Genomic DNA, 26,724 nt, shown 5'->3' on the forward strand with positions numbered 1-26,724 from the left:
GTCAAGAATGACTCAGCCAGGTCTCTTGGGAAGGGCCCCCTTCTCTGACACCAGTCCAGAGGCCTAGACATGGGTAGCATGAGGCCCACGCGGGCAACTGCAGCTAACGGTTCTAAAGCTCGGGGTCCACAAACTAACTCCTTGAACGCTCACACCGACCCCACTGGTGCCATTTAATAAACAAAGCAACTGAGGCCCAGAGAAGGTAAGTAACCTGCCCAGAGCCACACAGCCAGTTGGGGAGCAAGGGCAGAATGGAACCCAGGGCTCTCCGCCCAGCATCCTTGATCTTAACCAGTGCTCCAGCATCCGAAGATCTGCCAGCCCTGAGGTGGCACGGCCCGCCAGGCAGAGGCTGCAAACAGCCTCAAGCTCTTGGTCAACACCCACCTCTCCCAGGAGGCACCCCTGAAAGACAGGATACCCCTCCCTCCGGACTCCTCTACACCCTCTCTCCCCAGCCTTCCCTGCTTTCACTCACCCAGGACTCCCCTCCAAGGCAATTACAATCCCATTCTCAAACTTCCAGGGGACTCCGTCACCCAGCTCAGTTTCCATAATCAGGACAAGTGTCAGGCCCATGCTCACACTTGAGCGAGCATGAGAATCCCCTGGAGGGTTCGTGAGCACACAGACTGCCAGACCCCACCAGAGTTTCTGCCTCAGTAGGCCTCAGGGCGGGGGGGGGGGGGGGGGGGGGGGGGGCAGGGAGAGGGTGTCCCTGAGACTCTCTACCTCTAATAGCTCCCAGGAGGTGCCAATGCGGCTGGCCTGGGAACCCCACTCTGAGAACCGCCGAGGTCTTAGCCCAACTCAGCCTCCACTCTCCGTACTTTGACCTCTACTTGCAGAGCCCACACTCAGAGGCCCCCAGCCTGCCCCCCTCCTTCAGGACCCCAGCACTCTAAGGAAAGCCTCTGCTGACGGTCTGCCTCCACAAGGAGGCTGTTGAGCCATTTTCCCAAAACAGATGGGCCCAAGGCGTGCCGCCATCCAATCTGTCTCCACCTCCAGACTCTCCCCCACCTCTCAGCGCCTCCACACTGCCAACACAGTCTAGCCTGCCACCTGTCTCTCGCCTGGGGCCATGGCAGTCCCTCCATACTGGTCTCCCCACTGCCCCCTGACCGCCTGGAAATCTACCTGAGCCCGGCAGCCAGAGGGGTGCTGAAGGCCAAGTCCTATCACCTCTCCTCTCACCTCTACCTTGCTCCCCAGGGCACATACTGTGTGGCCACACACCCATCCTTGGGGCCCCAGGACCTTTGCACATGCATGACCCTTTGCCTGGGCCCTTGCCCTTTAAATTTCACCAGGGCTAATACCTCCCTTTCTGGCCACCTGGACAAAGCAGCCTCCACCCACACTCTGGCTACCCGCTTCCGTTCCCCTGCTCCCCTTTTCTCCAGAGCCTGAATCATGGGACACAGTGCAATGTGCTCATGGCTGGAATAGGCACTCCAGGAGGACACAGCCCCTGGGGGCTTCTCGGCCGCATGCAGCGTACCTAGGCCAGTGCCTGGCATGTTGTAAACACGCACTGAATGAACAGAAAGAACTCGGCTGCTTTAAAGGCCTGGAATCACCACCCCCAACCCCACCACTTACAGCAGCATCAAGCTCACAGGTTGCTGGCCTTATGACCTCAAGACCTTCCAAAATGTGGTTCCAACCCGCCCTAGGGTGTCACTTCCTACCACCCTGCATTATGCTTCCTCCCCACGCTCTCACCTCCCTCTGAAACCATCCTTCCCGGGAGGCCACCAACTCCCAGGGTGGGTGGCCCAGCCCCCTGTCAGGGTCAGCTCTGCCTCCACCAGCTGGGCCTGTCTGCCCTGCCCCCACTCTGAGGGCAAGGGCTGGTCCCAGTGTATCTGTCTGGCCTCCACCCTCTGGCACCTGCAGGGCCAGAGCCAACAGTTACCAGTGGCCGATGAGGCCCCTCCTGCCTCCCCACGCCTTGGGTCCAGGACCCTCATTCTGGGAGGGGCTGCACAGGCTTCAGAGCCCTGCCACTAGATGGGACTGCTGAGAAGCAGGGGAGGAATGGGGGCCTTCCCTCTCAAGTGCCCGACAGGTGTGGGTGGGAGGGTTTGCCCCCTGAGTAGAAAGGCCAGCTCTCATGTCCCCTCCTCCCGTGGCCTCTCACACACTGCTTCCACCCCCACCTTAATCCCAGTAGGTCACTCCCCTGCACTCCCAGAAAATTCTGCACACACCCGCATTTCTCAACCCACGTGTTGCCGCCACCGCGGCAGGAATGGCCCAACGTGTGTTCTCTGCCTGCCCGAAGTGCACTGAACATGCTGAGTATTTTAAGAGCAGCTTCCCTATTCTTGTTCATCCTTCCTCACTGCACCAGCATCCTTCCACTCAGCCTCACTCCCTCTGCGTTCCTCACTTCCAAGGCCTGCCTTCAATGCTGCTTCATCCAGGGAGCCTTCCTGGATTTCCTCCTCCATCAGGGTGATTCCGGGAGATTCCCACAGTATTCATCTCACTCCCCGTTTGTTCCTGAGGCAACTGGGAGATAAAACACAGACCTCCTTCGCTGCTCCTACCTCCATACCTCAACACAGAACAGGGTCTGGCACCCCGGGTTGGGGGGGGTGGGCAGGCCTTGTCCAGCTGGGGGAGGGGGAGATTCTAAAAGGCGACAGACCTGTTCTGTGTCCCCGGAGGGCAGAATTGGGTCAAAGGCACACACTGTATGTTCTGTGTGAAAAGCAACATTCTGACAACCCACAGTGGCAAGGCAATTATCTATCAGGAACAGGACCCTGAGGAGACCCCCGAACGGAGAGAAGGGAGGGGGGTTGGGCCATCTGACCTCTGAGGTCCCTTCCAAGTCCAATGTTCTGTGACTTCCCAATCCCGCAGGCCATTAAGCAAGTGGCCAAATGCCCACTGGGCGGCGGTCCAGGCCTGGTCAGAGGGCACTTCCTGTCTCTCTGCAGGAGGAAGACAGGGCAGCCGCGGATCCTTCGAGGCGGAGGACAGGGGGGCTTCCGGCACGGAGTGGGCTCTGGCTCTGGGGGCGAGATCTGGGCCTGTCTTAACTCAAACCCAGCCGGCCCCCACCAGCACCCCTCAGCTTCCAGCACGGCTGTGATCCGGGCTGAAGAGTAACCACCAACCCCAAGCCGGAGCTGTGGAGGGCCTGGCATCAGTGGGGAAAAAAGCCAGAAAAACGCATTTTCCCCTAAAGACTTGTAAAAAAAATCTCACTGATTTTTTTTCCCTTTTACCCCAAGCTTTCACAGCTCTAAATATGCCACACTTAGTAATTTTACGAGCAAACCAAGCTATACATCACACAGTTTTATGTTCCTAAATTAACAAAAGGACTTTAAATCTATATGGAGCTCTTAAAAACACACAAAAAAGCATGGCATCTATTTTTATTCCCTCACCCCCAAATTCCCTCTTCCCTTCTCCCCCCGCGCCCCCCACCCCGGGGGCTGCAAGATTCCAGCTGATCCTTTAGCTAGAACACCAAGGAAAGACAATTCCAAATATGGATAAGGGAGTGCTTTGCTGAGAACCCCAAAGATGGGGGTTCCGCTGCCCTTTGGGAAAGACTACTTTAGGGGTTATAAAAGCCTGATTTTCCGCCCCCCTGCAAAGTAGATTACCATAGGACGTACCCTTGCAAATGAAGAGGCCCCATCTACCAACCCAATTTCACCAAGTCTCGGGAGAGTTATAATCTGCAGGTCCCGCAAGGGCTCCTGATGGCTTGTTTTCTTAGCTGCGAAATGCCAGGGTAGACCAGATGACTGCAGGGCCCATGCACACCTGCCACTGGGGGGGGGGGCAGGAAACAGGGGGGCCACACCCGTCACACATGTCCACATCCAGGGGGAAGAGGGACAAGGAACATGGAGCGCTAGACTGGGAACAGAAGCCCAACTCCAGACACTTCATCCCACTGCTGGTGCTGGCTCTGTCTCTGGGAGCGGGTGAAGGAAAAGAATCCTCCTGCCCTATTCTAGGGCTGGAATCCAGGTATCATAATGGCTGTTTGCTCCAAGAGCATAAAAGAAAACTTTTCCTGACTCCCAGAGTCAAGGAGATAAGAAGCCGGAGAGTTTCCAATGGGGCTCTATCAGATTCCCACCCATGGAGTAAGAACAACACATTTAAGCAAGAAAAAAATCTTAATGAGAACCAAATTGAGCAGGGGGGTGGGAACCAGCCCAGGCCCCTCGGAGAAGGGCTGGGCCACAGCTGGGACAAAAGGGCCCCTGGCTTTCCCAGCCGACAGATGGAAATGTGGCAGCCCCTCCCCAGTTCTCAGGGGTATCGGAAGATTAATTAGTGACTGCCTGGAAAGTGCTAGATGGGAGCCGAAATGCTTGTCCCCGCTGAGTTTCTGAGCTGTAAATAAGCAGCTTTCTCAATCACCACTGAAATAGCAATGCTGTCCTTTTATCTGACTCAGATCCCTCGGAGCAGGCCTAGGGCGGTTCCAGAGCCTGCCCCAACGCCATGGGTTCGCTACGGACCCAGCAGCTTCCCACGGACCAGTCCGAAGCCGGGCCTGAGCTCCATCACCCCTCCCGGGGTCAGCCCCAGAGCGGGCACCTGAGGACGGGGAGCTGGGGAGCTGGCGGCCTGCCCTCGCCTCCAGCCTGCTCCCTCAACTCAGGTGGGCCTGAGCAGAGACCCGCACCCAGCCTCACACACAGGGGCCTTCTGGCAGTGGTCTAGGGGAGAAAGAGAAATCCAGGCAGCTCGCCACAGGCGGCCTGGGCGCCCTCCGCTCCGCAGCAGGGGAAGCCCACGTCTCTTGCAAGCCTGTCAGAGGCTGTGCGGAGGGGCCCCGGGGGCCAGCTGACCCTCGGGAGACAGCTGGGGGGCAAGGAAAATGTTCTGAGGGAGACCCAGATTGCCTGACAGCAACCACCAGCAGGCTGTGTGGCTTGAGGCCAAGCCCCAGCCCTCTCTGGGCCTTAGTTTCTTCCCTGGAGTTTGGAGTGTCCTTCCCAGCAGTGGACAGTAAATCCTGAGGGGCAGCCGGGGTCACCCAGAGTTCAGCATGGGCCCAGGGTGGGGTTAGCTGACAGCTGCGGAGTCCTCCCTCTGTGAACTCCAGGAACAAGATAAGGGGGCCGGCGGGGCGCCACCACGGACGCCGACGGCCAACTCTCTCCCTCACTCTCCTTTAACAAATATTTATTAAGCAGGGACTCTGGAGCCCAACCGCCTGCGGTCAAAGCCTGGCTGTGCCGCTTACTGCCTGCGTGGCCACGACCTCTCTGTGCCTCAGTTTCTTTCGCTGGCCAGGGCACCACGTAAGAAGTGGATGCCACCGCCTCTCCCTCGTTATTCTATTGTTGCTACGGTCTGGCGCTGAGCTGGGCACGAAGGAAACGCACACGAGCCCCTCCAGCACGGAGTTCGCAGTCTGGTGGAGTTCAGGAAAGGGGCTGTCTGGGCGCAGGAGCACACAGAAAGGAAATTGTCCAAGGAGCATTAGAGACCCCACCCATCCACCAGTCCCCAGCTCTCTTCCCACGTGCCCACGCCTCCTTCTCTTGGCTTAGGAAGCGACCCCCCCCACTGGATACCACCCCCTCCCTGCCCCTGCCAGTGAAGGAGCATGCAGAGGCCAGATACTGTGTCATGGGGTCCAGGGGTCTGGCCCAAACACCTGAGTTCAAGTCCCAGTTCAACCACTAAGGAGCCCTGTGATTTTCTGCAAGTAATTCCACCTTAATAATAATAATGCAGGGTGCTAGCTGGCTCAGTCGGTAGAGCATGTGACTCTTGATCTCGGGGTGGTGAGTTTAAGCCCCACGTTGGGTGTAGAGCTTACTTTTAAAAAAATAATTTTTATTCTAGCTATCACTTGCTAAGTGTTAACTTTGTTGCCGGCATGCAGGAACTGTCCTTACACCCAATGTAGCAAACTTTCTCTGTCAGGGGACAGATAGTAAGTATTGCCAGCCTTGTTGCAACTAGTCAACAGCTCTAGTGTAGCCCCAAAGCTGCCACAGACCACACATAAAAGAGCAGGCGTGGCCATGTGCCAATAAAACTTTATTTACAAACACAGGGGGTGGGCCGGGGATCACCAATCCCCTGCCTCACACTGATACTGAGGGTTAGACCATTATGGATCCCGGGTCCCAAGTGGGAAAACTGGGGCCCAGAGAGCTCAAGTCACTGGACCAAGGTCCCAGCTTGGAAGAGGTAGAGCAGGACCCTGCAGAACTGTGCTGCTCGGCCTCAGTCCTGTCACTTGTCAAACAGGCAGCAGCTTCGGGGCTGAGGGCTGCACAGGCAGGGGCTGGGCCCTGGCTCCCCGCCCTTACAGACACTGCCTGGGGGTCTGGCTGTGGGGACAGAACCAAGTCCCAAGGGGCTCCAGAGCGCTGGTGTCAGGCCACCACAGGCAAGGCTCTGCCTCTGCTCTAAGGGGTGCGTCCAGGCCCCCCTCCTTCCTGGAGCAGGGCGGTGGGTAGCAGCGTTCCGCATCCCAGCTCTGCCACTGCTAAGCTGGCCAAATCTCTAGCTCCTCTGAGGCTCCCTTTCCTCGTCTGTGAAATGGGCAGCCACCAGCACCGAGCTCAGAGGTGGGAGGGAGATTTACAGGAGAGATTCCTGTGAAGCACTCCCAAGGGGGCCTGACAGTGGTCAAGAGAACTTGGCCACCAACTACTCTGAGTTCAGAGAAGCCCAGGGAAGCAAAGCCACTTGACCGTGGTTCTTCCCAGCTAAGCCTCTACACATTATAATAGCAAAATTATAAAGTACAAAACCCTAGCGGGGGAATTAAGAAAGAAAAACCATGAGAGAGAGAGAGAGAGAGAGACAGAGAACTCTAGGGGGTGACAAACCTCCCTCCCCAGGCTGAGAATGACTTGTGCCCTGACCTCCCTCGGGGTCCAGACCTGCAGACTTCACCCTCCTGCCCCTGAGGGCTTACCACCAGCCAGGACTGATTTTCCTTAATTGCTCTGAATTTCCGAGCCTGACACTTTCTCCTTTTCTTTCCGAGGCTGAGGCTGAGTGTAAATAGAAAACCGGTCACCTGATGAATAATAAGTACCAGCAGCCACCCAATGGCAGGTGAAGTGGGGTGTAGATTACAAACACCTGCGCTTTTAAGACGCCCTGTACTTAGGAAGATTCATTCTTGCCACAAACATGTACTGAGCGCCTACAAGGGAAGGCGCAGCACTGGGGGAGGGGGGCTCCAGATACAGAGGGAAGAACTCTCCCTGCTTTCTTGCAGCTCCGGGTGCAGGGGGGAAGCCCACAGAAGAGCAGCTTCAGCGGGAATGCTCAGCTACAGCTGCGGTTCCAGAAGCCCCCATGCATCTCGCCAGCTCTCGGCTATCTGCTACCTTCCTACCGGGGAGATGGCTCCCCCCCCCTCCGCCGCCAGCAGCCCTGTGTTAGAACGCACCCCTTTTGCAAACTGGGGGTTCCTGGTTCTAATTTGGTTCAGATCCTTTAAGGGCAGTGTCCGACCAAGGGGAAGTGCTGGATTTGCATTTCAGCCAATGAAGGGCAAAGAGACCAAGAATCAAGTGCAGACCCTGAAAAATACTCTTCCTACCAAAGAGGTGGAGACACCAAGCATGAAATGCAGCCCTTGTCAGTTTCTGGGACAGGCTGGGGACCTAAAACAGCCACAAAGAAACTCACAGTAACTGTACAGATTACACCCTGAACCCATCAGCCTTTCCTACTTTTTTTTTTTTTTTTTGGTCTGTTGAACTCTTGGACGACCTCCTCCCCTTGTCCCGGTTCAGGGCGGCAAGCACCAGATCCAGCAGAGCTGGGTCCTGTCCAGGCCGTCCCTCCCCCCGGCTCCGGGGCTTCTGTGGGAGCTGAAGCCAAAGTGACAGGGGCTTCTTCTGAACGTACCGTGAAAAAACCCCAAACCCAACACTCAGCCACCTGCACCTTTCCCCAGCAAAACAGGGCAGAAATTACCCTCCACCCGCAGCCCCTTCTGCAGAATTTTAGAAGCCCCAGTATGAGCCCAGGAACTTCCCCCCCCCCCCACCGCCCCCCCCCCCCCCCCCCCCCCCGCCCCCATGGCCCCCCCCCCCCCCCCCGGAACTTGGAACTGTGTGGACTCCCAGGGCAGATGAAACTCTCAAAGGAAAGAAGGGAAGAGAAAAACAGCTCGTTCCTACTGCCAGCGGTCACAGGCTGCCCTGCCTTCCTGACCTGGGCGTCAGGGGCCCACCGAGGGCAGGCCTAGTCACTTACTCCCGACCCCAGGGGCACTGGAAGGGGGTGCCAAGGAGGCAGCCGGGAGGGCCCCAGGGATCACCGAGGCTCCTACCTCCTCCGCCGGGAACCCCTGGCTTCCCACTTCCCCTCAGCCTACATGTCATTATTTGTCGGGTTTCAAAGTCCAAATAAGGTGAACTCAAGAGGGGCTCCCCTAACCTCCGGCTGTCACCCCTCCCCGGCCTCCGCTCTGGGTTACAAGCACGACTTGCCCCGAAACAGAAAGTTACACGGCAGGCTGCTGTCAGCGCGCAGGAAGGTTAGGGAAACAGGAAGCCACGCCAACCACCCTCCGGAGCTTCCCCCGGCCCCCTCCTCCGACCTCGGCAGGAACAAAACCTTCCAGGGAAGCCCGGGCAGGAAGGGGGGCGGGGGGCAGGCGCGCCACGCTCGCGCGGAGACGGCGCGAGGGGCCGGCTGGAGGCAGGGGAAAATAAGCCCCAGGCTGGGGGCGGGAGGGGGGCGCATGCCACCCGATCGGGGCGGCCTGCAGCAAAGTAACTTCGCAGCCGGTGCTTAATTCACCCAGGAAGGCAGCGGGTCTCGCTGCGCCGCCGCGGCGGAGCCGGCTCGGGGCAGACAAAAGGAGCGAGACGCGCAACCCCCGGCGGCGGCGCGGTGGGGGCGGCGGGCCGGGTGGGCGCTCCCCGCCGCACGTAGAGCACACACCGCCCGCTGGATCGCAGCGGGACTCGCGCCCGCCCGCTGGGGGCTCTGCCGGTCCCGCCGCCCCGGACTCCGGCTGCGGGTCTGGGGGGTCGGGAGGGGCGGGGGTCCGGGACGCGCCGGCGCCGCGCGGGACCCGGGGAGGCGCACAGCTCGCTTACCTGGTAAGTAATACAGAGGCGGCTTCAATCCAAACATGATTCAGATTAGAATTCCATAGTGGCCAGAGAGGGATGAAGAAGGGGGAAAAAAAATTTTTTTTTTAAACCCAGCAATGAGACAAAAAGCGCCGTCCGAGCCAAGGCGCTCAAAAATGTCCAAAACAATAAAATAAAGACAGAAGAGCGATCCCGAGAGCGACGGAGAAAAATGTCTTTTTTCTTTTTTTTCCCTCCCTAAGATGATGAAAGGGCTCTCTCTCGGGCCAGCGCCCGGGCAGTTTCGGCCACCTCGGCCCGGGCAGATCCACAATGGGGTGACTGACGACCGAGGACGGGCCGGAGCCTCCACGGCTGCCCGGTGTCTTCGCCGCCGCGTGTGTATTTTCTGCCTTTTGGACTTGAGATGCAAATAAAAAAAGGAGGGGGGCGCACGGCGGAGGGAAGCAGGCGGGAGAGCGGAGAGGAGCGCGAGAAAAATAAAGGGGGGAGGTGAGGGTGATGAAATTGGGGGGTTAAGATCTTCAGGGATTACTCATTTGAAAGAAAAAAAGGAGAAGGGGGGGGAAGCAGCCCCAAGACGTGCGAGTAGCAATCTCTCCTCCATTCAGCCATTTGAATGTCAAGGGCGAGGGTCAAGGGACCTGTTTCCAACAGGGTTTCACGTTCAGAACCAGAAGGAAAAAGGAAGGGGGGGCGGCGGGAGGGGGTATCTCTTGTTGCCAAGGAGAAATCGGCTTTGTTTTCGTTTCCCCTTAGCTACTGGGTGAGGAGGGGCGGGGTGGGGGAGAGGAGGAGGGGGCGAGCGGGAGAGGGGAGAGGAGAAAATTAATACCCAAACAGCCGAGAAGTACCGAGGGGGAGATTTCTTCTCGTAAATAAAAGAGGCAGCGATTGCAAACAAGTCTTGGGCAGGAGAAAGCAGGCCGAAGAGCCGGCTCCCCTCCCCCCTCTCGCCACCAACCCCCCCCCCCTTTTTCTTTCTTTCTTTCTTTCTTTTTTTTTTGGTTATCTCCCCGGGCCGGCGTCCCACCACTGACTCAGAGAGCAAGGGGGGGGGGGCGGTAAGGAGGAGAAAGAACTCGCGGGGGCTCAGGCGCCCCGGCAGAAGGAGCAGGAGGAGAGCGGGGAGGCGAGAGCGCACGGCGGTGGAGAGCCCCTCGATCAATTTTCATGCAAGAATCATTATCGGTAAATTGGAAAGCTGGCTGCCTGACAGCAGATTTGTCTCCCCTAATGAAAGCGAAAGGGTAGGGGCGCAGCGGCGGGCGGCTGCAGGCGGCGGCGGCTCCTTCCGTCTCTACGCGGCATCTTCCAAGAGCTCCATGCTTTGCAGAGCGATAATAATAGTTTCACTTGCGAGCTTCTCCCCGCGCGGCCGCCAAGCTGGGCAGCGGATCCGTGCGGACTGGGATCCGGGCGCAGAGAGCTGGGCTCCCCTCTCCAAACGCGGGGAGGGTGCAGTAGCTGGCAGCGGGGCGCTCCGCTCTGCCCCAAAGCGGGGCCGTTTGCAAACAGTGGGCGGCTGCGGGCGCCGCCGGGCCCCCCTCGGCTGCCCAACTCCGCGCTCTGGCCACTCGCCCGCCCTCCCCACCCACGGCTGACAGCTGCGGGAGCCGGAGTTCACCCGCCGCCCGGGCCTAGGAGGAGAATCCCCAAACCGTGCCCCGGGGGCTCTGGCCAGCCTTTTGTGAACCCACGCGGGACTGCGGAAACGCACACGCCGCCCAGCCCGGGCGAGCTCCTAAGGCGAGCAGCTTCTTTCTCTCCTTTCTCTTCCTTGCGCCCCGCACCCCACCCTTAAAAATCCCTGTTGCAAGTGTAATCAAATGCTTGATACCATCTTCCACACTCTCCCCGCACTGGTGCATTATCAGATCCGGGAAGGCATGCTTCCAGGCAAATAGACCTAATAAATGCTATTACTGGGATTCTGCAAGCCCCGGCTGCACCATAGTAACCAGAGCCCTGGCTAATTTGGTTTAAGAGAACGATCAACTGCACAGAGTGTGTGTGAGGGAGTGTGGAGTCTGTATCTCTCCTCCCCACGCCGCCTCTCTTTCACACTAGCTCAAGAAGGCCCCATGTGATAATTCCCCAAATCGAAGGGGAAAAAACCCTGCCGCCAAACCACATCCTGTGCGCTCATTGTCCAGCCCAGCGATTTTAAAGAGACAGGCTCCATTTCCCCACGCCCCCACACACTCTTCAACACACGCTGCAAAGCTGCCTCTTGATGTGACAATTTATTTTCAAGCCCTTTTACCTTCTGAAGGGCCCCTTGGTGGCACAGCGAGCCGGAATCGCGACTTGGTGACACTAAGGGGTCATCTTTTGACCCCCTATACAACCATCCTGGTTTGAGGAACAGACCTGAGCCCGCAGGTACGCAGGGCGGGGCACCGCGGTCACGCCAAGCTTGGGTTCCTGCCAACGCTTTCCAGCCACTGCGTAAATCAGGGGTCCCCAGCGGCAGCCCCGGGGTCCCTGCTAAACGCGGCGGCTTCAGATGACAATTGAACTCCCGGAATATGATACTCTAGAGGAGAGCTCCGGAGGGCAAATTGGAGGAGGTGGGGGCACCAACCGTGCCTCCCGACCCCTCTGTGCCACCGACGCCCACTCCCCCCCCCGCCCGCCCGCCAGAAGACTCTTAAACGGGCTGGGCGGAGCGCTCGGAGCCGAGGGAGAGGTGGCGCTCCTCCCCGCCGCCACCAACGGCTGGGTGGCTGCCGCAGGCAGGCGGCCGCCTTCTCTGCCGGCTGGGCTGCCGGGGGTGCGAGGAGCATCTTCTAATCCCCCGGCCCCCGCTGCGCCCCGCCCGGCGCCTCTCCCCGCCGGCGGCCGAGCGCGCGCGGTCACCCGGGAGAGCGCCGGGGCTGCTGACCTGCAGGAAGCGGGCCGCGCGAGGCCGCCGGCGCCCGCCGCCGGCATCTGGCCGCTCCGCCCCGCGCTGCCCCCGGAGGTCGCGCCCGGCCCTCGGCGGCGGCGGCCCTTTGTTTCCGGGGCTGCGTGGCGGCGCGCTCCGCGCTCCCCGCGCCCCCCCCTGCGCTCGCCGCCGCTGGCGGCCTGGCCAGGGAGACAATCGCCCCGGCGCGGCCGGGTCGGGGTCCGGGTCCAGCACCTGCCCGCGCCCCCTCCCCCGCTCGGCTCGGCCGCGGCCCGGACCCCAGCTTTCGGCTCCCACCCATTTATCACCCGTTTATCACCCGCACGCTTGATAATCTGCGCCCCTCTGGGAGGGGGGGGGCACCAGGGCAAGTAGGGGAGGGCCCGGGTGAGCGGACGCCCACTCCTCCCTCCCAAGTCCCTCATAAGCTGTGAAGACCTCTGATCCTACTTTGGGGGGAAAATAAACTGTTTTTAAAAGGCCCTAAACTATCAGTTTCTGTCGTCATTCTTTTATTGGTTTTTAATTCTCCGGATTACACGAACAACAGTGGTAATTAATACTAAACCTTACTCTACTGTATATGCTAATGGCAGGAGCCATAAAAATTAATTTGCAAACATGTCATTACACAATAGCTATACAGGCAATAAACCTGTAATTATGGGCCAATCACAGGCAGGGTGCAGAGGGAGGGGTGGTCCCCCAATCTGCTGGGTGCCCCCCTTCCCCTGCTAAAATGGGGAAGATGACGCCAACAAGGAGCTTGCCCTGTGAGAGCCACCTGTGGAGGATGCTCCCAGCTCCGGGAACGGCAAAAGGGGTCTCCGGTCTCCAGCTCCAGGTGGCCTGGCTTCTGTGCAAGACTCCCCTGGAGACAGCCACTCCGGGGACCCATCAGGACCGATATATGGCGGGAGAGGCGAGGCAGAGCCTGGGAGAGCTCCCCGCCTAGCCTGCAGGTGGGGGGTGAGCAGCAAGGGGGGTAAGGAGTGGGCCAGCAGCAGCCTCCCTGCTTCCCCGTCAAAGGCAAACATCTCTCCCTATAAGCATTTGAATGCCTGCATTGAATTATCTCAAAATGCTCCGGCCCAGCCCCTAATTGCTTTTGGCCACTGCCTCAGGGAAGAAGGTGGGCAGCGAGATTCTGATACCTAAGGCTCCTTTGGCCCTGGATCTGGGGGGTTCAGAGTAGGCTGGTGACATTTCCTGGTGACAGGGACATTTGGAAGGGAGGAAAGGAGGAGACCCACTATGAGGGAGCACGGCTGCACCACAGCTCCTGACCTGAAGCCAAAACAGCTGAAAAATAAAAAGCCACCCCCGCCGTGCCAAGCAGCCTGCTTAGCGGGCTGACTCTCCACTGAATGGCTCGGTTGTTTGCCATAATGTGGCTGAACGAGGAGCTGGAAGGATTTTCCCTTTCCCACTGGCCCTTGTGGCTTGGCTGGCGTCTTTGGAACTCCTCACTATGGCCATTCATTCCCAGGGGAGCCACCCCACTCAGAGGGTGGTGATGGCCTGGCTGGGGGGGGGGGGCGACAGGGCAGCCAGCCTGGGCCACACCTGGCCCAGGTGAGAAGGGCAGCACTCTCCTGGGAATGTCACCTCAACGGGATTCTGTGCAAGGACAGGATGTCTCTCTCCACCCCCTCTTCTCTCTCAGAGGCTGGTCACGGCCATAACCCTCCCCCTCCCGGTCAGCTCACCTCTGGGAGGAGGGGGAGGAGGACATTTCTAGAAAAGAGGCAGGAAATGGGGCAGGCTGAGCCTCCAGTGCCCCTTCTTAAAGTCTGGGCCACCGCAGTGCCAAGTCGCCCTCCCCCCACCTCCTTGAGAGACCCCTGTCCACACTGCAAACCGAACCAGGGTCAGAGGGCAGCTCTGGGCCACGTCCTGGGCAGGGTGGAAAGAAAAGAAAATCGCTTCATCTCTCAACAGGAAAGCAAGCTGGGGGCCGGCTGCCTCCCTGGAAGCTGTGTGGAGCCCACGAGACACCCACTCTGACGCTACAGGGCCCCCTCCCCCTGCTGCTCCTTCAAAATGGAGGGGCCCGAGACTCCCCCTAGCGGGGCTGTGGGTGCCACAGCATGGAGACAGCCTAGCCGGCCAAGAGCGGCAGCTGAACGCAGTAAAAATAGCTTCCCCGCACGTGCTGAGGACCGCGGCTGCAGCCCGGGTCTGGAGAGCGCAGCGCGGGGGGCCGGGGCGGGGGGGGGGGGTCGCAGCCGCAGGGCCCGCCGCCTCTGCACGCACACTGCCACCTTGCTGGCCCCCCAAGGCCAGGCCCAGCTGCCGCCGGGCCACCACGGCAGGATCCGGAGGGGCCCCGCCCCCAGGGATCCCAGGAGAGGGGGCAGAGGGCATGCTGGGAGTGTGGCTAACCCGAAATGCCCCTTTGGGTCTGCCCCCTCCGCTTCCCTCTTTAGGATAATCGTGCCAGCTGATGTTTCCTGAGCACTCAGTCTGCGCCAGTTGCTGTTCTAAGCACTTTTCACAGGGAATTCATTGGATCCTCATGACAATGCTGTTCAAGGTCACCACGAAGAGTTTCATTTTCTAGATGAGGCAGCGAGAGGTCAAGGACCTCGCCCATGGACACACAGTCGGTGGTAAGTGGCGGAGCTGGGATCTGAGCTGGTTCCAGAGTCCAGGCTGGCGTCAGACCTATCAGAGTTCAAGTTTCAGCTGGGCCCCCACCCACCGAGTGCCCTCAGGCCGTGACATCACCATTTGGAGACTCAGTTTCCTCACCTGGAAAATGGGATGAAATTGCTCCTGCATTCCAGGGAGACACCGGCGTGTAACCGCCCCGGTGCCTGGCAAAGAGTAAGGACTCCATAAACAGAGCTGTAATTACTCCCGTGTTTTGGATAATAGTGATAATACGGCTGTTGAGCGGGCCTCAGGACACCCAGGCCACCGCCTGGCCTGCTTTGCTAAGAGCGTTATCTTATCTGGAACCTGCCTCCACCCTGGGAGGCAGGCCTACAGTGACCATCACCCCATTTCGTACCTGAGGACGCCGAGGCCCCAAGAGGTGAAGTCACTCACCCAAGGGCACACAGGGAGCAGACACACCCGCTTTCTCCCTCTGTTCAGCTCCAGTCCTTAAGTGACCAGACCTCGTGTGAATGTTCCAAGTTCAACATAAGCATGTCTGAGAGGTCGGAAGAAAAATGGGGAACCTCTGTCCAGGCTCACGGCACGGTGACATTTGCAAACCCAGGTCTGGTTTCCATCTTTGCGTGGTGCGCTTGACTTTGCTTTCCTATTACCCAGCAGCTCCAGCAAGCACCTCACCCAGGCTTTACGGTCCTGTCTTGGGGGGAGAGGGGGCGTTGTCCAGCCAGGTCTCCTGGGGCCTCCTCCCCCTGCCCCAGTGTAGTGGGTTGAATGGTGGCCCACCAAAATATATGTCCACCCAGAAGCTGTGATTGTGACCTTATTTGGAAAACAAGTCTGTGCAGATGTAATTAAATTAAGGATCTTGAGATGAGGTCATCCTGGATTATCGGAGTGGGCCCTAAATCCAATGACAAGTGTCCTTATAAAAAGAGCAGACCAGAGAAGACACAGGGAGGAGGCCGTGTGAGGACGGAGGCAGACACGGGACGGGACCACGGCCCCCGGGAGCACCTGGAGCCCCCAGGAGCTGGAAGAGGCAGGAAGATCCTCCCCTAGAGCCCTCAGAGGGAGCGCAGTGACCCTGCTGACACCTTGAGTTGAGATCTCTGGCCTCCAGAACTGGGAGAAAATAAGTATCTGATGTCTTAAGCCACCCAGTTTGTAATAATTTGTTACAGCAGCTACGGGAAACTAATACATCCTGTCACTCCTGTAGAAGCAAATGCCTCCCTGCTGCCAACCCAGGGAGGCCCTGGCTGTTGCCCAAGGCTGGACGCCGCGGGCCTCGGGCCAGTGGGGTCAGTCTCTCCTTCAGGTCAGCAGCAAGGGCCTGGACTAAGAGGAAGGGTCCGGGGCCCCTGGCACCAGTGTGTGTGCAGGTCGCCCGTCCTCTGTGAAGCTGAAGTCAACACCCCACTGGGATGGGGAGGCTTCCTAGTGGCCTGCCCACCCTCTGTTCTCCTCCCTGATGACCCACATTCGCTGGCTGGGGTTTGGGCACCAGACGTCCACTCCCAGGATGACCTCCATGGATAGGAGACGCAGCACCTCCATCAACCCCCCAAAGGCTGTTAAGAGCAGAGGCCTCTGATGTGGCCTCCCTCCAACTGTATATTATGTGGGCACGCGGTTGAGAAAGATCTACTGTGTGGCTTCTACTTCGAGTGTTGTAACATGTCACTTCCAGTGTGCTGAGCCCCTGGGACGTCAAGGCCTCTTTGTTACAGCAGCTCATGTTAGCTTAGCACACACGACCTACAGATCTCCTGCGCGGACATTTACTTAATACCTCGTACTGTGCTGGATGCTTTAAGTGCATGACCTTATTTCATCCCCCCAGCATAAATAAGGCTATCATTATCTCCATTTTGCAGATGAGAAAACTAAGGTCCAGAGAAATAAAGCAACTTGCCCGAGGTCACACAGCCAGTCAGAGGAAAAGCTTGGATTTGAACCCGGGCCCTGCATTTTAAACTGCTCTCTATGGAAACCCCGTATCAGCCTCCAGCAGGACCTGGTAAAGAGGCTGGAGCTCAGATTCCTTTTAATGAGAAGCGAGACAAACAAAAAAGCCAGGAAGGGCAAGGACCACGCACGCTGCAGTCTACACACAGAACTGGGTGTCTTGACCTCCAGTTCGGGCCTGCAGTTGAAGCTCAGGATTTGGGAACTCTTTAAAATCCTGGCTTGATGAGCCGTACGCAGCAATATGGCCAAAGAGCTTCCTTCTTGTGGCTGCACGGATGCCAGAGAAATCAGCCAGAGACCATGTCTGGGGCTGCCGGGGCCACACTGCTCAACCTTGAAAAGGCCCCCCCGCCGCCCCCACGCCTGCCTGTCCTCACACGCCTGCGACAGGCTGGCCACTTCTGGAGGCAGTCCATTCATAATCCAAGACAGCTCTGGTCGTCAACGTTCTGCTTCGAGCAGAGCCAACACGGGCCTGGCAAACGGGGCCGAAAAGCACCGAGGGGGGATCTCCGGGGGAGGGAGCATGCTGGCGCGAACCCCGATGGGCACTTCTGTGGACCCAGCAACAGACAGCCCGTTGGCGGCCTGCCCCCCGCAGATTCGGCTGCGGCCCCTGTCTGGATCCGATGCCTGGGGGCAAGCCGAGAAGGCTTTCTTCTCCCTACCGGGGCCTGCACCCCGGGGACCAGACACACACCTGTTCAAGGCAGAGAGGCATTTGTGAGCAGACGTTCGCTGCCTCCTGCTGGGGAAGAAGTGACAGTGGGGACAGAATTACCCGTCTGTGGATGACACGCAGCTCTCCCTGTCCACCCCTGGGCCTAACCACTTCAGGTCTATGTAGCCCTCCCGTCTACAAGATGTGAGTCTTAAAAGGCAGCTTCGGGCCTGCTCTCCCCCTCACACTGGGCACTGGCTTTTGGCACAACTGAGTCAGAGTGGGGCGCCTCAGGGCCCTGTCATCTCGCTCTACCTTTCCCTCGTGAAGAAATCCTGGTTCAGGCCGGCCACCTCCTTCCTCTGCGCCTGCCCTGCTGTCCCCACGTGGCCTGACTGTTCTTTATTTACCCTCCGTGGCTCATGCCTGAGCCCACGGGATTCCTGCCGTGTCCCTGCAGAGACATCGTCCCATAGACTAGCTCCTCTGGCCGGGGGGTCTATGAAGCACGGATGTGGCACAGGGCTCCCACCCTGGGCACACTAAGGGGGCTGGAGAATTCTTTGCTGGGGGCGGCCCTGTGCACTCTGGGATGTCTGCAGCATCCCTGGCCTCCACTCACCGGATGCCAGGAGCACGCTCCAGTTGTGACAGTGAAAATCTCTCCAGAATGGACCCATTTCTCCCAGGGGGGATGGGCAGAGGGACAAAATTGCCCCAGTCGAGAGCCATCAATGTAGCCTAAGAGGTCCAGCCAGTATGATGAGCAGCCTGAGCTCCGGACCTTGTTCTGCTGTCAGCCTTGGACAAACAACTGTCCTCTCTTGGCCCCAATTTTACCGCATAAAAAATTAGAGGGGTTGAATAGGGTCTTCTAACTGCCTCTGATTCTCTGATGCTGCTTAGAACCAATGGTTCCAAAGTGGGGACAAGCTTGTGACTCAGGAAACTGGATCAGAAAGGAAGGAATCCAGTGATCGAGTGGTCATACAGAAAAACAAGGGGGTGAATGGACCAACAGGTTATGTGGGCAACCCTGGTGCCTTGGGCCTCTCCATGTTTCTCCCTTTCCTCCACAGACCTCTTTCTCTCCAACCTAAGGAAAACCTACCCTGGGGCGGGGGGGGGGGGGGGGGGGGGTATCTGCTATCGGTCATTTACACTCTAGTATGATTTAGCCCCACCTCTACTATCTTCACAGAACCAAGCTATGGGCCTGGTTGGAGGCACTTCATGACTAACTAGAAGAGCTGTAGGATGTGTTGGGGGCAGGCAGGACAAAAGAGCTATTCTGCCCACTTGGGTCAAAACGGTGGTTTGAGTTTCATAACATCATGTGATGAGGTGAACTTCCGGGTGCCCTGTGTTATAGTCCGTTTCAACAGCTGCCACGGGTCGGGGGGGGGGGGGGCAGTCTCAGTCAAGTGCTGGGGTTGGGAGGAGTTATGTGGCTCAGAGGAATTGCGATAAAGAGGTGGGTCCAGCAGGGACCCCCACAAATCAGGCACCGGGCAGCTGGGCCCTCTCGGCTTCGTGACCATGTCTCCTGCCAGCACCTGGCAAACACCAGCTCGTGTGGCACTGCACGATGCACCAAGGCCGGAATATTCTCAGTTGGCAACCACTGTCCTGACCCATGTGTCCCAAAGGCAGGATTTCCGGTTGTTTGTGGGGGTGGATTATCCCAGAATCAGCTCTGCTTCAGCTTTTAATTGGGAGGTAGGATGGCTGTTCCTGAGTGGGGGGGAGCATACACCTGTTTCGTTCTGCAGAGTGGGTGGCATGTGGGCATGGGGAAGATCTGGGTCCCAGCACAGCTCAGCCCCCATGGCAGGTGCAGGGTGGCTCTGGCCTTCTCTGGCCTTCAGTCTCCTCCTCGGTAGGACGTATGGACTAAATGATCCCCCAGGCCTTCCAGCTCCGTGAGCCCATGATTAATAAAACTCAGACACACCATCTGCTCACTCTGACATTTAAGAAACAGAACGGGTTTCCAAAGAGAAAGCTGCCCGGTGCAACTTGCCTCTCCTTCGCCTGCTGATTGAGTGTGGGTTCACACCCTCCCCACATCCCAGCCCTGACTTGGAAAATCCCGACATGCACACACCCAACACACACAGAGCTGTTTCCCCTACAGCACCCCCGAGGTCAAACACGGAGGAGCTAGCTGGTGACAGAGGCCTGCCCTGGTGAAACTCTGAGCCAACTCCCTTCTGGGATCTGCACCCTCTATGGGGCCTTCTCCGGCCCCAGAGCCAGGCATACATCTCGCCAACATGTCCCCAAACTTCACAACTGTTACCACTGACTCATCTAGCCCACGTGTTCAGCTCCTCCTCGGTGTCAGGGAGTGAGAACTGCTGCCCCCTTTACAAAGTGGGGAACGGAGCTTGAAAAGTGAAGGGTCAGGCCCAAGGTCACACAAATGACAAGCAGCATGGCAGGGATGCCATCCTGATCCAAAGTGATAAAGAAACAGGGTCTTGGGACCACTCTGTGGACACACCGGACCATGGACCCTCTGTGCATGCCAGTGACCCAGGAGAAGAGAAGGCAGTGAGGGGGGGCATTCTGGGCAGGTGAGACCCCCCCCTCCAGCCAAACTCCAGAAGTGGTTTTAACTTAGCCCAAGAACTGAGCAGGGGCAGCAGGGGTGTGGTCAGACGTGGTGCCTGAGGGGCAGCCAGGTGTCCAGATGGGTCTGCTCTGCAGCTTCTGCCAACTGCCCAGGTTCTAGTCCTGGCTGGGCCCCACAGAGGAAAGCCCTGGGGACGCCCCTGGCCAGGGATCCCTGTTGGCTGAATCTCGGTAGACCCCCACTCAAGCTGCCCTTTTGCTGCTCTCAGTCCTCATGGGGCCCCTGGGGGTCCTCCGGTCTTCAGACTCTCTCTCCACTGCTTTCCTCCTGAACACTGGACTTGGCTGCCCGTTCCTGCCCTGACCAGTGTGGACACCTGCCACTCCCTGCCACGCTCCATGCTGAGCAAAACCCTGGGCACTCCTCTGGTGCTCTGTCCACTGTCCCCACCCCCTCCCCAAGGCTCCCCTGAACCACCCAACTTGGAGAAGTGGCCTGGACTTCCTGTTTCTCATAATGACCCATAAAACCAACCCAAGAAGCTGGATAAAAATAGTCCCCCAGTTTCTTAAAAGCACCAAACTGCTGACAAGACGATAAGGCATCACCAGGCCAGAGGAACAGGGACATTGGAACCCGGAGCTGACCTGCCACAGAGGCCACGTTGGCCCCGAGGGCATCTACAAATCCTGCAAAGTTTGAACGTCCGTTTTTATGGCCTTAAAGATCAAGGGGACAGAAAGCAAAGCCTGGGGCCTCTGCACAAGTTGGAGCACTACTAGGAGATCCTCCCCATAACAAGCAGGCCCCCAGAGAACTACCCACTCAGGGTAAGAGTAAAGGGGAAGCTGGCCAGGCCTTGTGCAGAAGTGTAGCTGGGCTGCAGCTACTAGGGCTGCCCAGGGCGGGGGTCATCAAACCCTGACCTGGAGTAAGGACGTTCCAAAGCAGTAGTGTCTCTGGGCATCTGCCAGAGACAAATACAAGTCCTCCTAAAGGAAAGCACCTTCATCCAACTCAGGCTCCCAAATTATACCCGCAGTTTCTTTTCTTTCTCTTTTTTTCTTTTTCCCAATATGATGGCCAGCATATAGTTGAAGACAACCAGGCACAAAAGAAATCCACACTTCCTGGTTTCAAGTCAGCGGCAAGAACAGCTGAAACAAGCAGGTCTGCCGTCACACCAGAGGCTGTGAGTCTAGAAACCTCTGTCGTTCTGCTGTTGGCATAAAGAAATAAAAAGACAAGCCTGATGGGATCTGCGGGGAACTGGAGGCCAGAACCGGAGAAGTGCCATGGTCTAACGTCATCCCAGAATGTGGGCTTCCCGAGGGCTCTGCCTGCTCACCTCCCCCTTCCCTAGAACCACGCCCGGCTCACAGCGGGAGCTCAATTGATGGCTGTGGACTCATTAAACATCCACGCTGGACTCGAGAGCTTTGGGGGTGAAGGGGCGGCAAACAGTCTGTTCCAGGTGAGCCTGGTGAATCATTCCATTCCGCCAGCAGACAGGCGGAGGAGGTGATTAACCCCATGTTTCCCTTCTGTGTGACATTTCTGTGTGTGAAGGCAGGTGCTAATGATAAAACAAACCCAGCCACAAAGCAGCCTGTACAGTGGAAAAAACAGCCCAGAGGTGTAATGGTTGCTGCAAAAAGCCGAATCCTTCAGGCCCGACCCAGCACCCCCTACCACTATAATTTGGAGTTATCCGTTCTTTATTACAACTCACGGCCTTGGCTCCCAAAGCATCTACCAGGGATTCTTTCTGTGGGGGCAATTTTGGTGCCTGCAATTAGCTGAACAGGCATCTTTTGTCCCTGCTGAAGCACTCAATTGCAGGTGTAATTAGGTCCCCTCACCCCTGAAATCTGCAGAGAGCCGCCCGCCTTGACTAACTGCACCCACAATTAAGTGCTTACGGGCATGCGGCTGGAGCCGGCAAACATGTGCACGCGGCTAATAGCGGGGGCACCGAGCAGGCTTTCAAAAATAGACACTGTGTTGGAGAAATCCAGCCTTTTTGCATTTGTTGTTCAAACGGCTCTGTCCAGCTGGGAATAATGAGGAAAGACAAACACGCCAATTAGGCTAGGTCCATACATAAATAAACTGCACAGCTCCTTAATTAAGCCACTTACGGGAGTGGGCAAGGCTGCAAGGAGAAGGGGGAAGGAGGGCGGCAGCCCCGTGGGCAGCATGGCACTGGGGGTGCCCGCCTCATGGAGGCCCTCGGGCCCCCCCTGGATCGGGCTGTCGGCTGCCTGGGCGGGGGCTGGGGGAGGACAGGTGGGAGTGGGCAGGAGGGAGGCTGGCTGTGGGAAGGCGGAAAAGGGGGCTTGAATCCTGCGTCCAGAGGACGGCAGTGTCAGAGGAGAGCCCGTTCCCACAAGCTGGCTCTATCTGGCGGAGGACCTCTTCCCTGAAAACCTCCACATCTGTTCTTTCCTCCTCCGCCTCCGCCTCGCTGGGGCCTCAGAAGGGTGGCGGAACCCCAGATCAAACCACCTGCCTGCTTCCTAGGTCGGCTCCCTCAAGGTGCCTTTAGCTGAGACCCTAGGGCCTGCCAAGCCTCCCAGCCGCATGCTACCCCCACACAAGGTGTGCGTACAGTTCAACAACAAAGGACACATGTAGCCAGGGAGGGGCCGGGGGTGCCAGGGGATGCGTGGCTGTTAGCAATGGCAGGCAGCTCTGCCCCCCTTCCTGCCACATCCACTTTCTGAACTCCCTGCCATGTTGCTGTATTGTTTTGGAACAATAAAACCAAGCAGATTATACGCACCGTAATCAGACAAGGGACCCCTGAGTAGAGCCCCTGAAAGCTGTTTGCCTTTTGCAGAGCACAGCAGTCCCGGCTGGAAGCAAAGGGCAAAGGCAATATTTAGATAATTAAAAACCCATTGCTGATGGGCCAGCCAGGTGACCGCAGGCTCAGAATGGCCACCATGCCTTCTTTCGTCCCTTTCCAGCCACAATTGAGGGAGGCAGACAGGTGACCACTGGGAAATTCTGCCCAGACAGGAATCAGCCTCAAGCCCAGGATTCGGGTTCCATGGTTCCTATAAGACTTAGAAGGCACGACCCTGGCCCTCCCTTCCCTGGCCCTCTGCCTTCCCTCTATTCAAGCGGCCCCAGCCTCCCAACCCCGTTCCTGCCTCAGGGTCTTTGCACGGGCTGTGCCCTCTGCCTGGGACGCTCTTCCCCTAGCTATCCACAAGGCTCCCTCCATCCCTCCCTCTGTTCAGGTCTGCTCTCAGACTTTGCCCTCTCAAAAGGAGCTTCACAGCCTCCCCCGTTGCCCTATCCCCTCACTCTTCTGGGAGGTTTCGGGACCACTTCATCCCTGAGTTTACACCTAACAGTTTTGTCATCTTGTCTTTCTCTCTGGGACTTCACCAGGCTTCTTCACCACTGCTCAGGGGTCCCTAGCAAGGTGCCTGGCACACAGTGGGGTCTTGGTCCCTAATACGCAAATGGATACGAAGCGACCCGGGGCATTGCCTCAGAACAGGGGCTCGGCTAGAACCTGGACTGGGACTGGGGCTCTGGAAACTTCTGTGGAGTGCGGGTCCTTGCTCCGTGGGAGCTGGAGCTGGAAGGCCTCCCTGGCCGCAGCCCTGCCCGAGCCCTCAGGCCCTGGGCAGCCCCAGGCAGCAAGGATGACCACAAGTCAGTCTGGCTGTGCGGCCCTGTGTCTCTTCCTTTAGCCTTTGAATTTTTTAAAGTTTGACTTTGTGCCAAGAATCACTGAGCTCCCGGGAGCGGAGCCTCACTCCTCTGTCTGACCCTCTTCCTGCCCCCCTGCCCGAGCAGACGCCTGTGAAAATCAAAATCAAGACCGGCTCCTCTTTACAACGGCCTGGGCCTGGATTATCTGCTGTCGGGGGGCGGGGAGCAGCAGGAACACGAACCCCTGCAGCGCACAGATAACCCGAAGCCCCAGTTTTAGGCCCTGTGACAGTCATCTGCCTCTGGATCAAGAGTTGCCTGGAGCTGCTTGCCTTTCATCCCCCCCTCCCTCCCGACCTTGGGGACTTCCTTCCTGGCCCCACCTGTTGGGCACGCTGTCTCAGACCTTTTGCCTCTCCCTTCTCCAAACCCCTGCAGCATGTCCCACGCACAGTGCAATCCGTCCCTTGTCCCTCGCCAGCCCCAGGCCATGCCAGGGGTTGAGTTTCTAGAGCCTTCCCCTGTTGGGGCCAATGAGCAGTCCCAGCTCTGTCTGCCTCTCCTCGGACCCCCACCCTCCCCACCCTCCCCCCACTCCCACTCAAGCCCTGCTTTCCCCAGCCGCTTCGGGGTCGTGTCCTGGATGCAGGGAACAGGCAAGGCAGCCATTCCGGCCCAGGCAGTGCCCCCACCCCCAGGGGTAGGAGCCCAGGGGCTGCAGAGGCTATGTTCCAACCCACCTGCCACCTGTGGCCCATGACCTTTCTGTACCTCAGATTCCTCCCAGCAGTAAGTATGGATGAAGGACCTATGACCTGGAAAGTGCAGAACCTTCTGGGCCCCCAGGGAGGCTCGCACATTCCACTACCTGAGACGTATGGCTAATGTCCCCATCACAGACAGGTTGGTCCCTGCCTGCGGTTGACACCAAGGGAGGGGATTGAGGAGGCAGATGCCTTGGAGACCCGTCCCAGGGTGGCCCGGGGTTTGAGAATGGCCCCACCTCTTCCACTCTCTGCATACAACCAAGAATGGCCCTACTTCTCCTTTTCCGAAGAAGCCCTGATCCAAACCTGAGTGTCAGTCCACTTCCCTAGAGGAAACAAGCCCGTGAGGCCCCACAGAGAACTCAGAACTTCCTGGCCTTTAGCCAAACCCACAGAAGCTTGGCTGGTGACCTGGCCCGTCCCGCTAAGCCTCACACAGTTGCCAGGCCTCCCTCCTTGGGACACTTCTCCCATAGATGTCCTCCCCAGGTTCTCCCCGGACCTCTCTTTCATGGCCCTTGGGGTCTGCATTGTCACACGGCATCTTCCATTTGGGAATCCCAAAGCCCAGGCCCAGGGCCTGTATACAGCAGGTGCTCAGCGCATGCACATCAGAAGACCATATGAAGCAGAGGCAGGGCTGGGCCCAGGGCCACATCTGAGGGCATCTAGAAAGCTGATCCTTCAGGCACAACCTCCAAGCAGAGTTGGGGTAGGGGTGAACATACTGTTCCCAAGGGAACCTGGGCGAGGGGCTGATTTGTTGTTGCCTCAAGGCCCCGACCTGGGGGCCGGGATCTGGACCACATGCAGCTCCAGATGAGCAAGGGGCCCACCCACTTCTGCTTTGAGAGTGTCCTCCCTAACCACCGGCCAGCCTTCCTCTTATCTGCAAACCGTCAAGCCCAGAGGGCTGTGGGCGGCTTTGTTTTTTCATTCTTCCCTCCAGGGAGCCCTGATAAGGAGGCCAACCTTTGCCCTCTGCCACTTCCCCTCCGTGGCCTGGAAAAGCTTCCCCATTAACGGAGGGATGGGCCTGGGGCTTCCAGATGATCATTCCACTCAGGGCAGCCTAGGTGGAGGGAGAAGGAAGCCCCCAGGACAGGACAGAGGTCCCCCAGGTGACCTTGCTGGGGCCCCAAGCTGTAGGAGGCAAAGACAGAGGGTGGCCCCCAGAGCCTCCAGGGCAGGCTGGGTGGGTGGTCTCAGCGCGGGAGCCCCTGGGGCACGGCCCACATCTCACTCCCCTCCGCTTCCAGCACGGCCAGTGCAGCGCAGAGGGGCGGGCTGTGCACCTATCGGCTGGGAGAAACAGACACAGCACCTGACTCCTCACTCCCAGCACAGCCCCGAGCGTCTGTCCATCGGCAAAAGAACAGTCCGCCCCTGTGCTGAATCTACAGAGGAAGATCAGGCAGCAAACAGAGCAAACTATGGGCACACATGGCAACCTGGACAAACATCTCGGACGGCAGGTGGAGCAGAGGCGGCCAAACAGAAGGGCACGCGGCTCCACGTAAATGAGCTCCCCGAGCCAGCGGCAACCCCCGCCCCCCAGGGGACACCCAGGAGCGCGGCCTGGACCAGAAATGCATGCGCGCAGGCTCGCAGTAGCATGACCCACAGCGTCCGGAGCGTGGACGCCACCCAGCTGTGTGTCACGGAGGCAGGGACGCACGACGCGCTGTTCTTTAACCTTCAGGGAATGAAGCCCAGGCGCGCCAGAACACAGGTCCCCCGGGGATGTTATGATCCGCCAGGAGGCCAGTCACAAAAGGACAAGTCCTGTAGGACCCACTCGCAGGACATCCTGCAGCGATCCGACGCGCAGAGACGGAGCCGCTGGGCCGGGGAGCCGCTGGGGACGGAGTTCCGGTGTGGGACGATGGAAACGTTCCGGAGGGGGAGGGTGGCGACAACAGCTGGACTCCGAAAATGTACTCAATGCCCCTGAGTCGAACGCTTAGAAATGGTTAAGATGCGAGATTTTGTTTTCTGTATTTTACCACGATTTGAAAGGAAGAACACCTAACGCTGAGTGGAGGAAAGCCACTGGTGGTCACCCCGCAGGGGTGGAGACGGGGAAAACACACCTGGGACAGAACCTTCCAGAATGACAGCAACGCGATGCCCAAGGGCTGGGGTGGTGGGTACACAGATGGACAGCTGTGTCAGAAGCCAATGCGCAGAACTCTTCAAATGGCTGTACTGTGGGGTGCCTGGGTGGCTCAGTTGGTTAAGTGTCTGCTAAGCATCTGCCTTCGGCTCAGGTCGTGATCCTGGGGTCATGGGATCGAGTCCTGCATCGGGCTCCCTGCTCAGCGGGGAGCCTGCTTCTCCCTCTCCCTCTGCTCCTTCCCACTGCTCATTCTCTCTCCCTCCAATAGATAAATCTTTTTTAAAAAATTAGAAGAACAGAGTTCTGGCATATTCTCGGGTTGCTGTGTCCCCTGCTTTGCAGGACAGGGGCCAAGGCGGTC

At 58.3% G+C, this 26,724-nt stretch overlaps 1 protein-coding gene and 1 long non-coding RNA gene across 6 annotated transcripts in view; one reads left to right on the plus strand and one right to left on the minus strand.

Moving 5' to 3' along the window:
• GSE1 (Gse1 coiled-coil protein) overlaps window positions 1–26,724 on the minus strand; it is a 398,855-nt gene that overhangs the window by 93,818 nt on the left and 278,313 nt on the right. The window lies entirely within an intron of this gene.
• LOC118023498 lies at window positions 3,783–7,692 on the plus strand. The gene is made up of 3 exons (XR_004682829.1): window positions 3,783–4,008; window positions 4,445–4,651; window positions 7,244–7,692. It is a non-coding gene; the product is annotated as an uncharacterized LOC118023498 (long non-coding RNA).

The sequence above is a fragment of the Mirounga leonina genome, unplaced genomic scaffold (assembly GCF_011800145.1).
Source record: "Mirounga leonina isolate KUSES-001 unplaced genomic scaffold, KU_Mleo_1.0 Mir_180, whole genome shotgun sequence".
In the NCBI taxonomy this organism is placed as follows: domain Eukaryota; kingdom Metazoa; phylum Chordata; class Mammalia; order Carnivora; family Phocidae; genus Mirounga; species Mirounga leonina.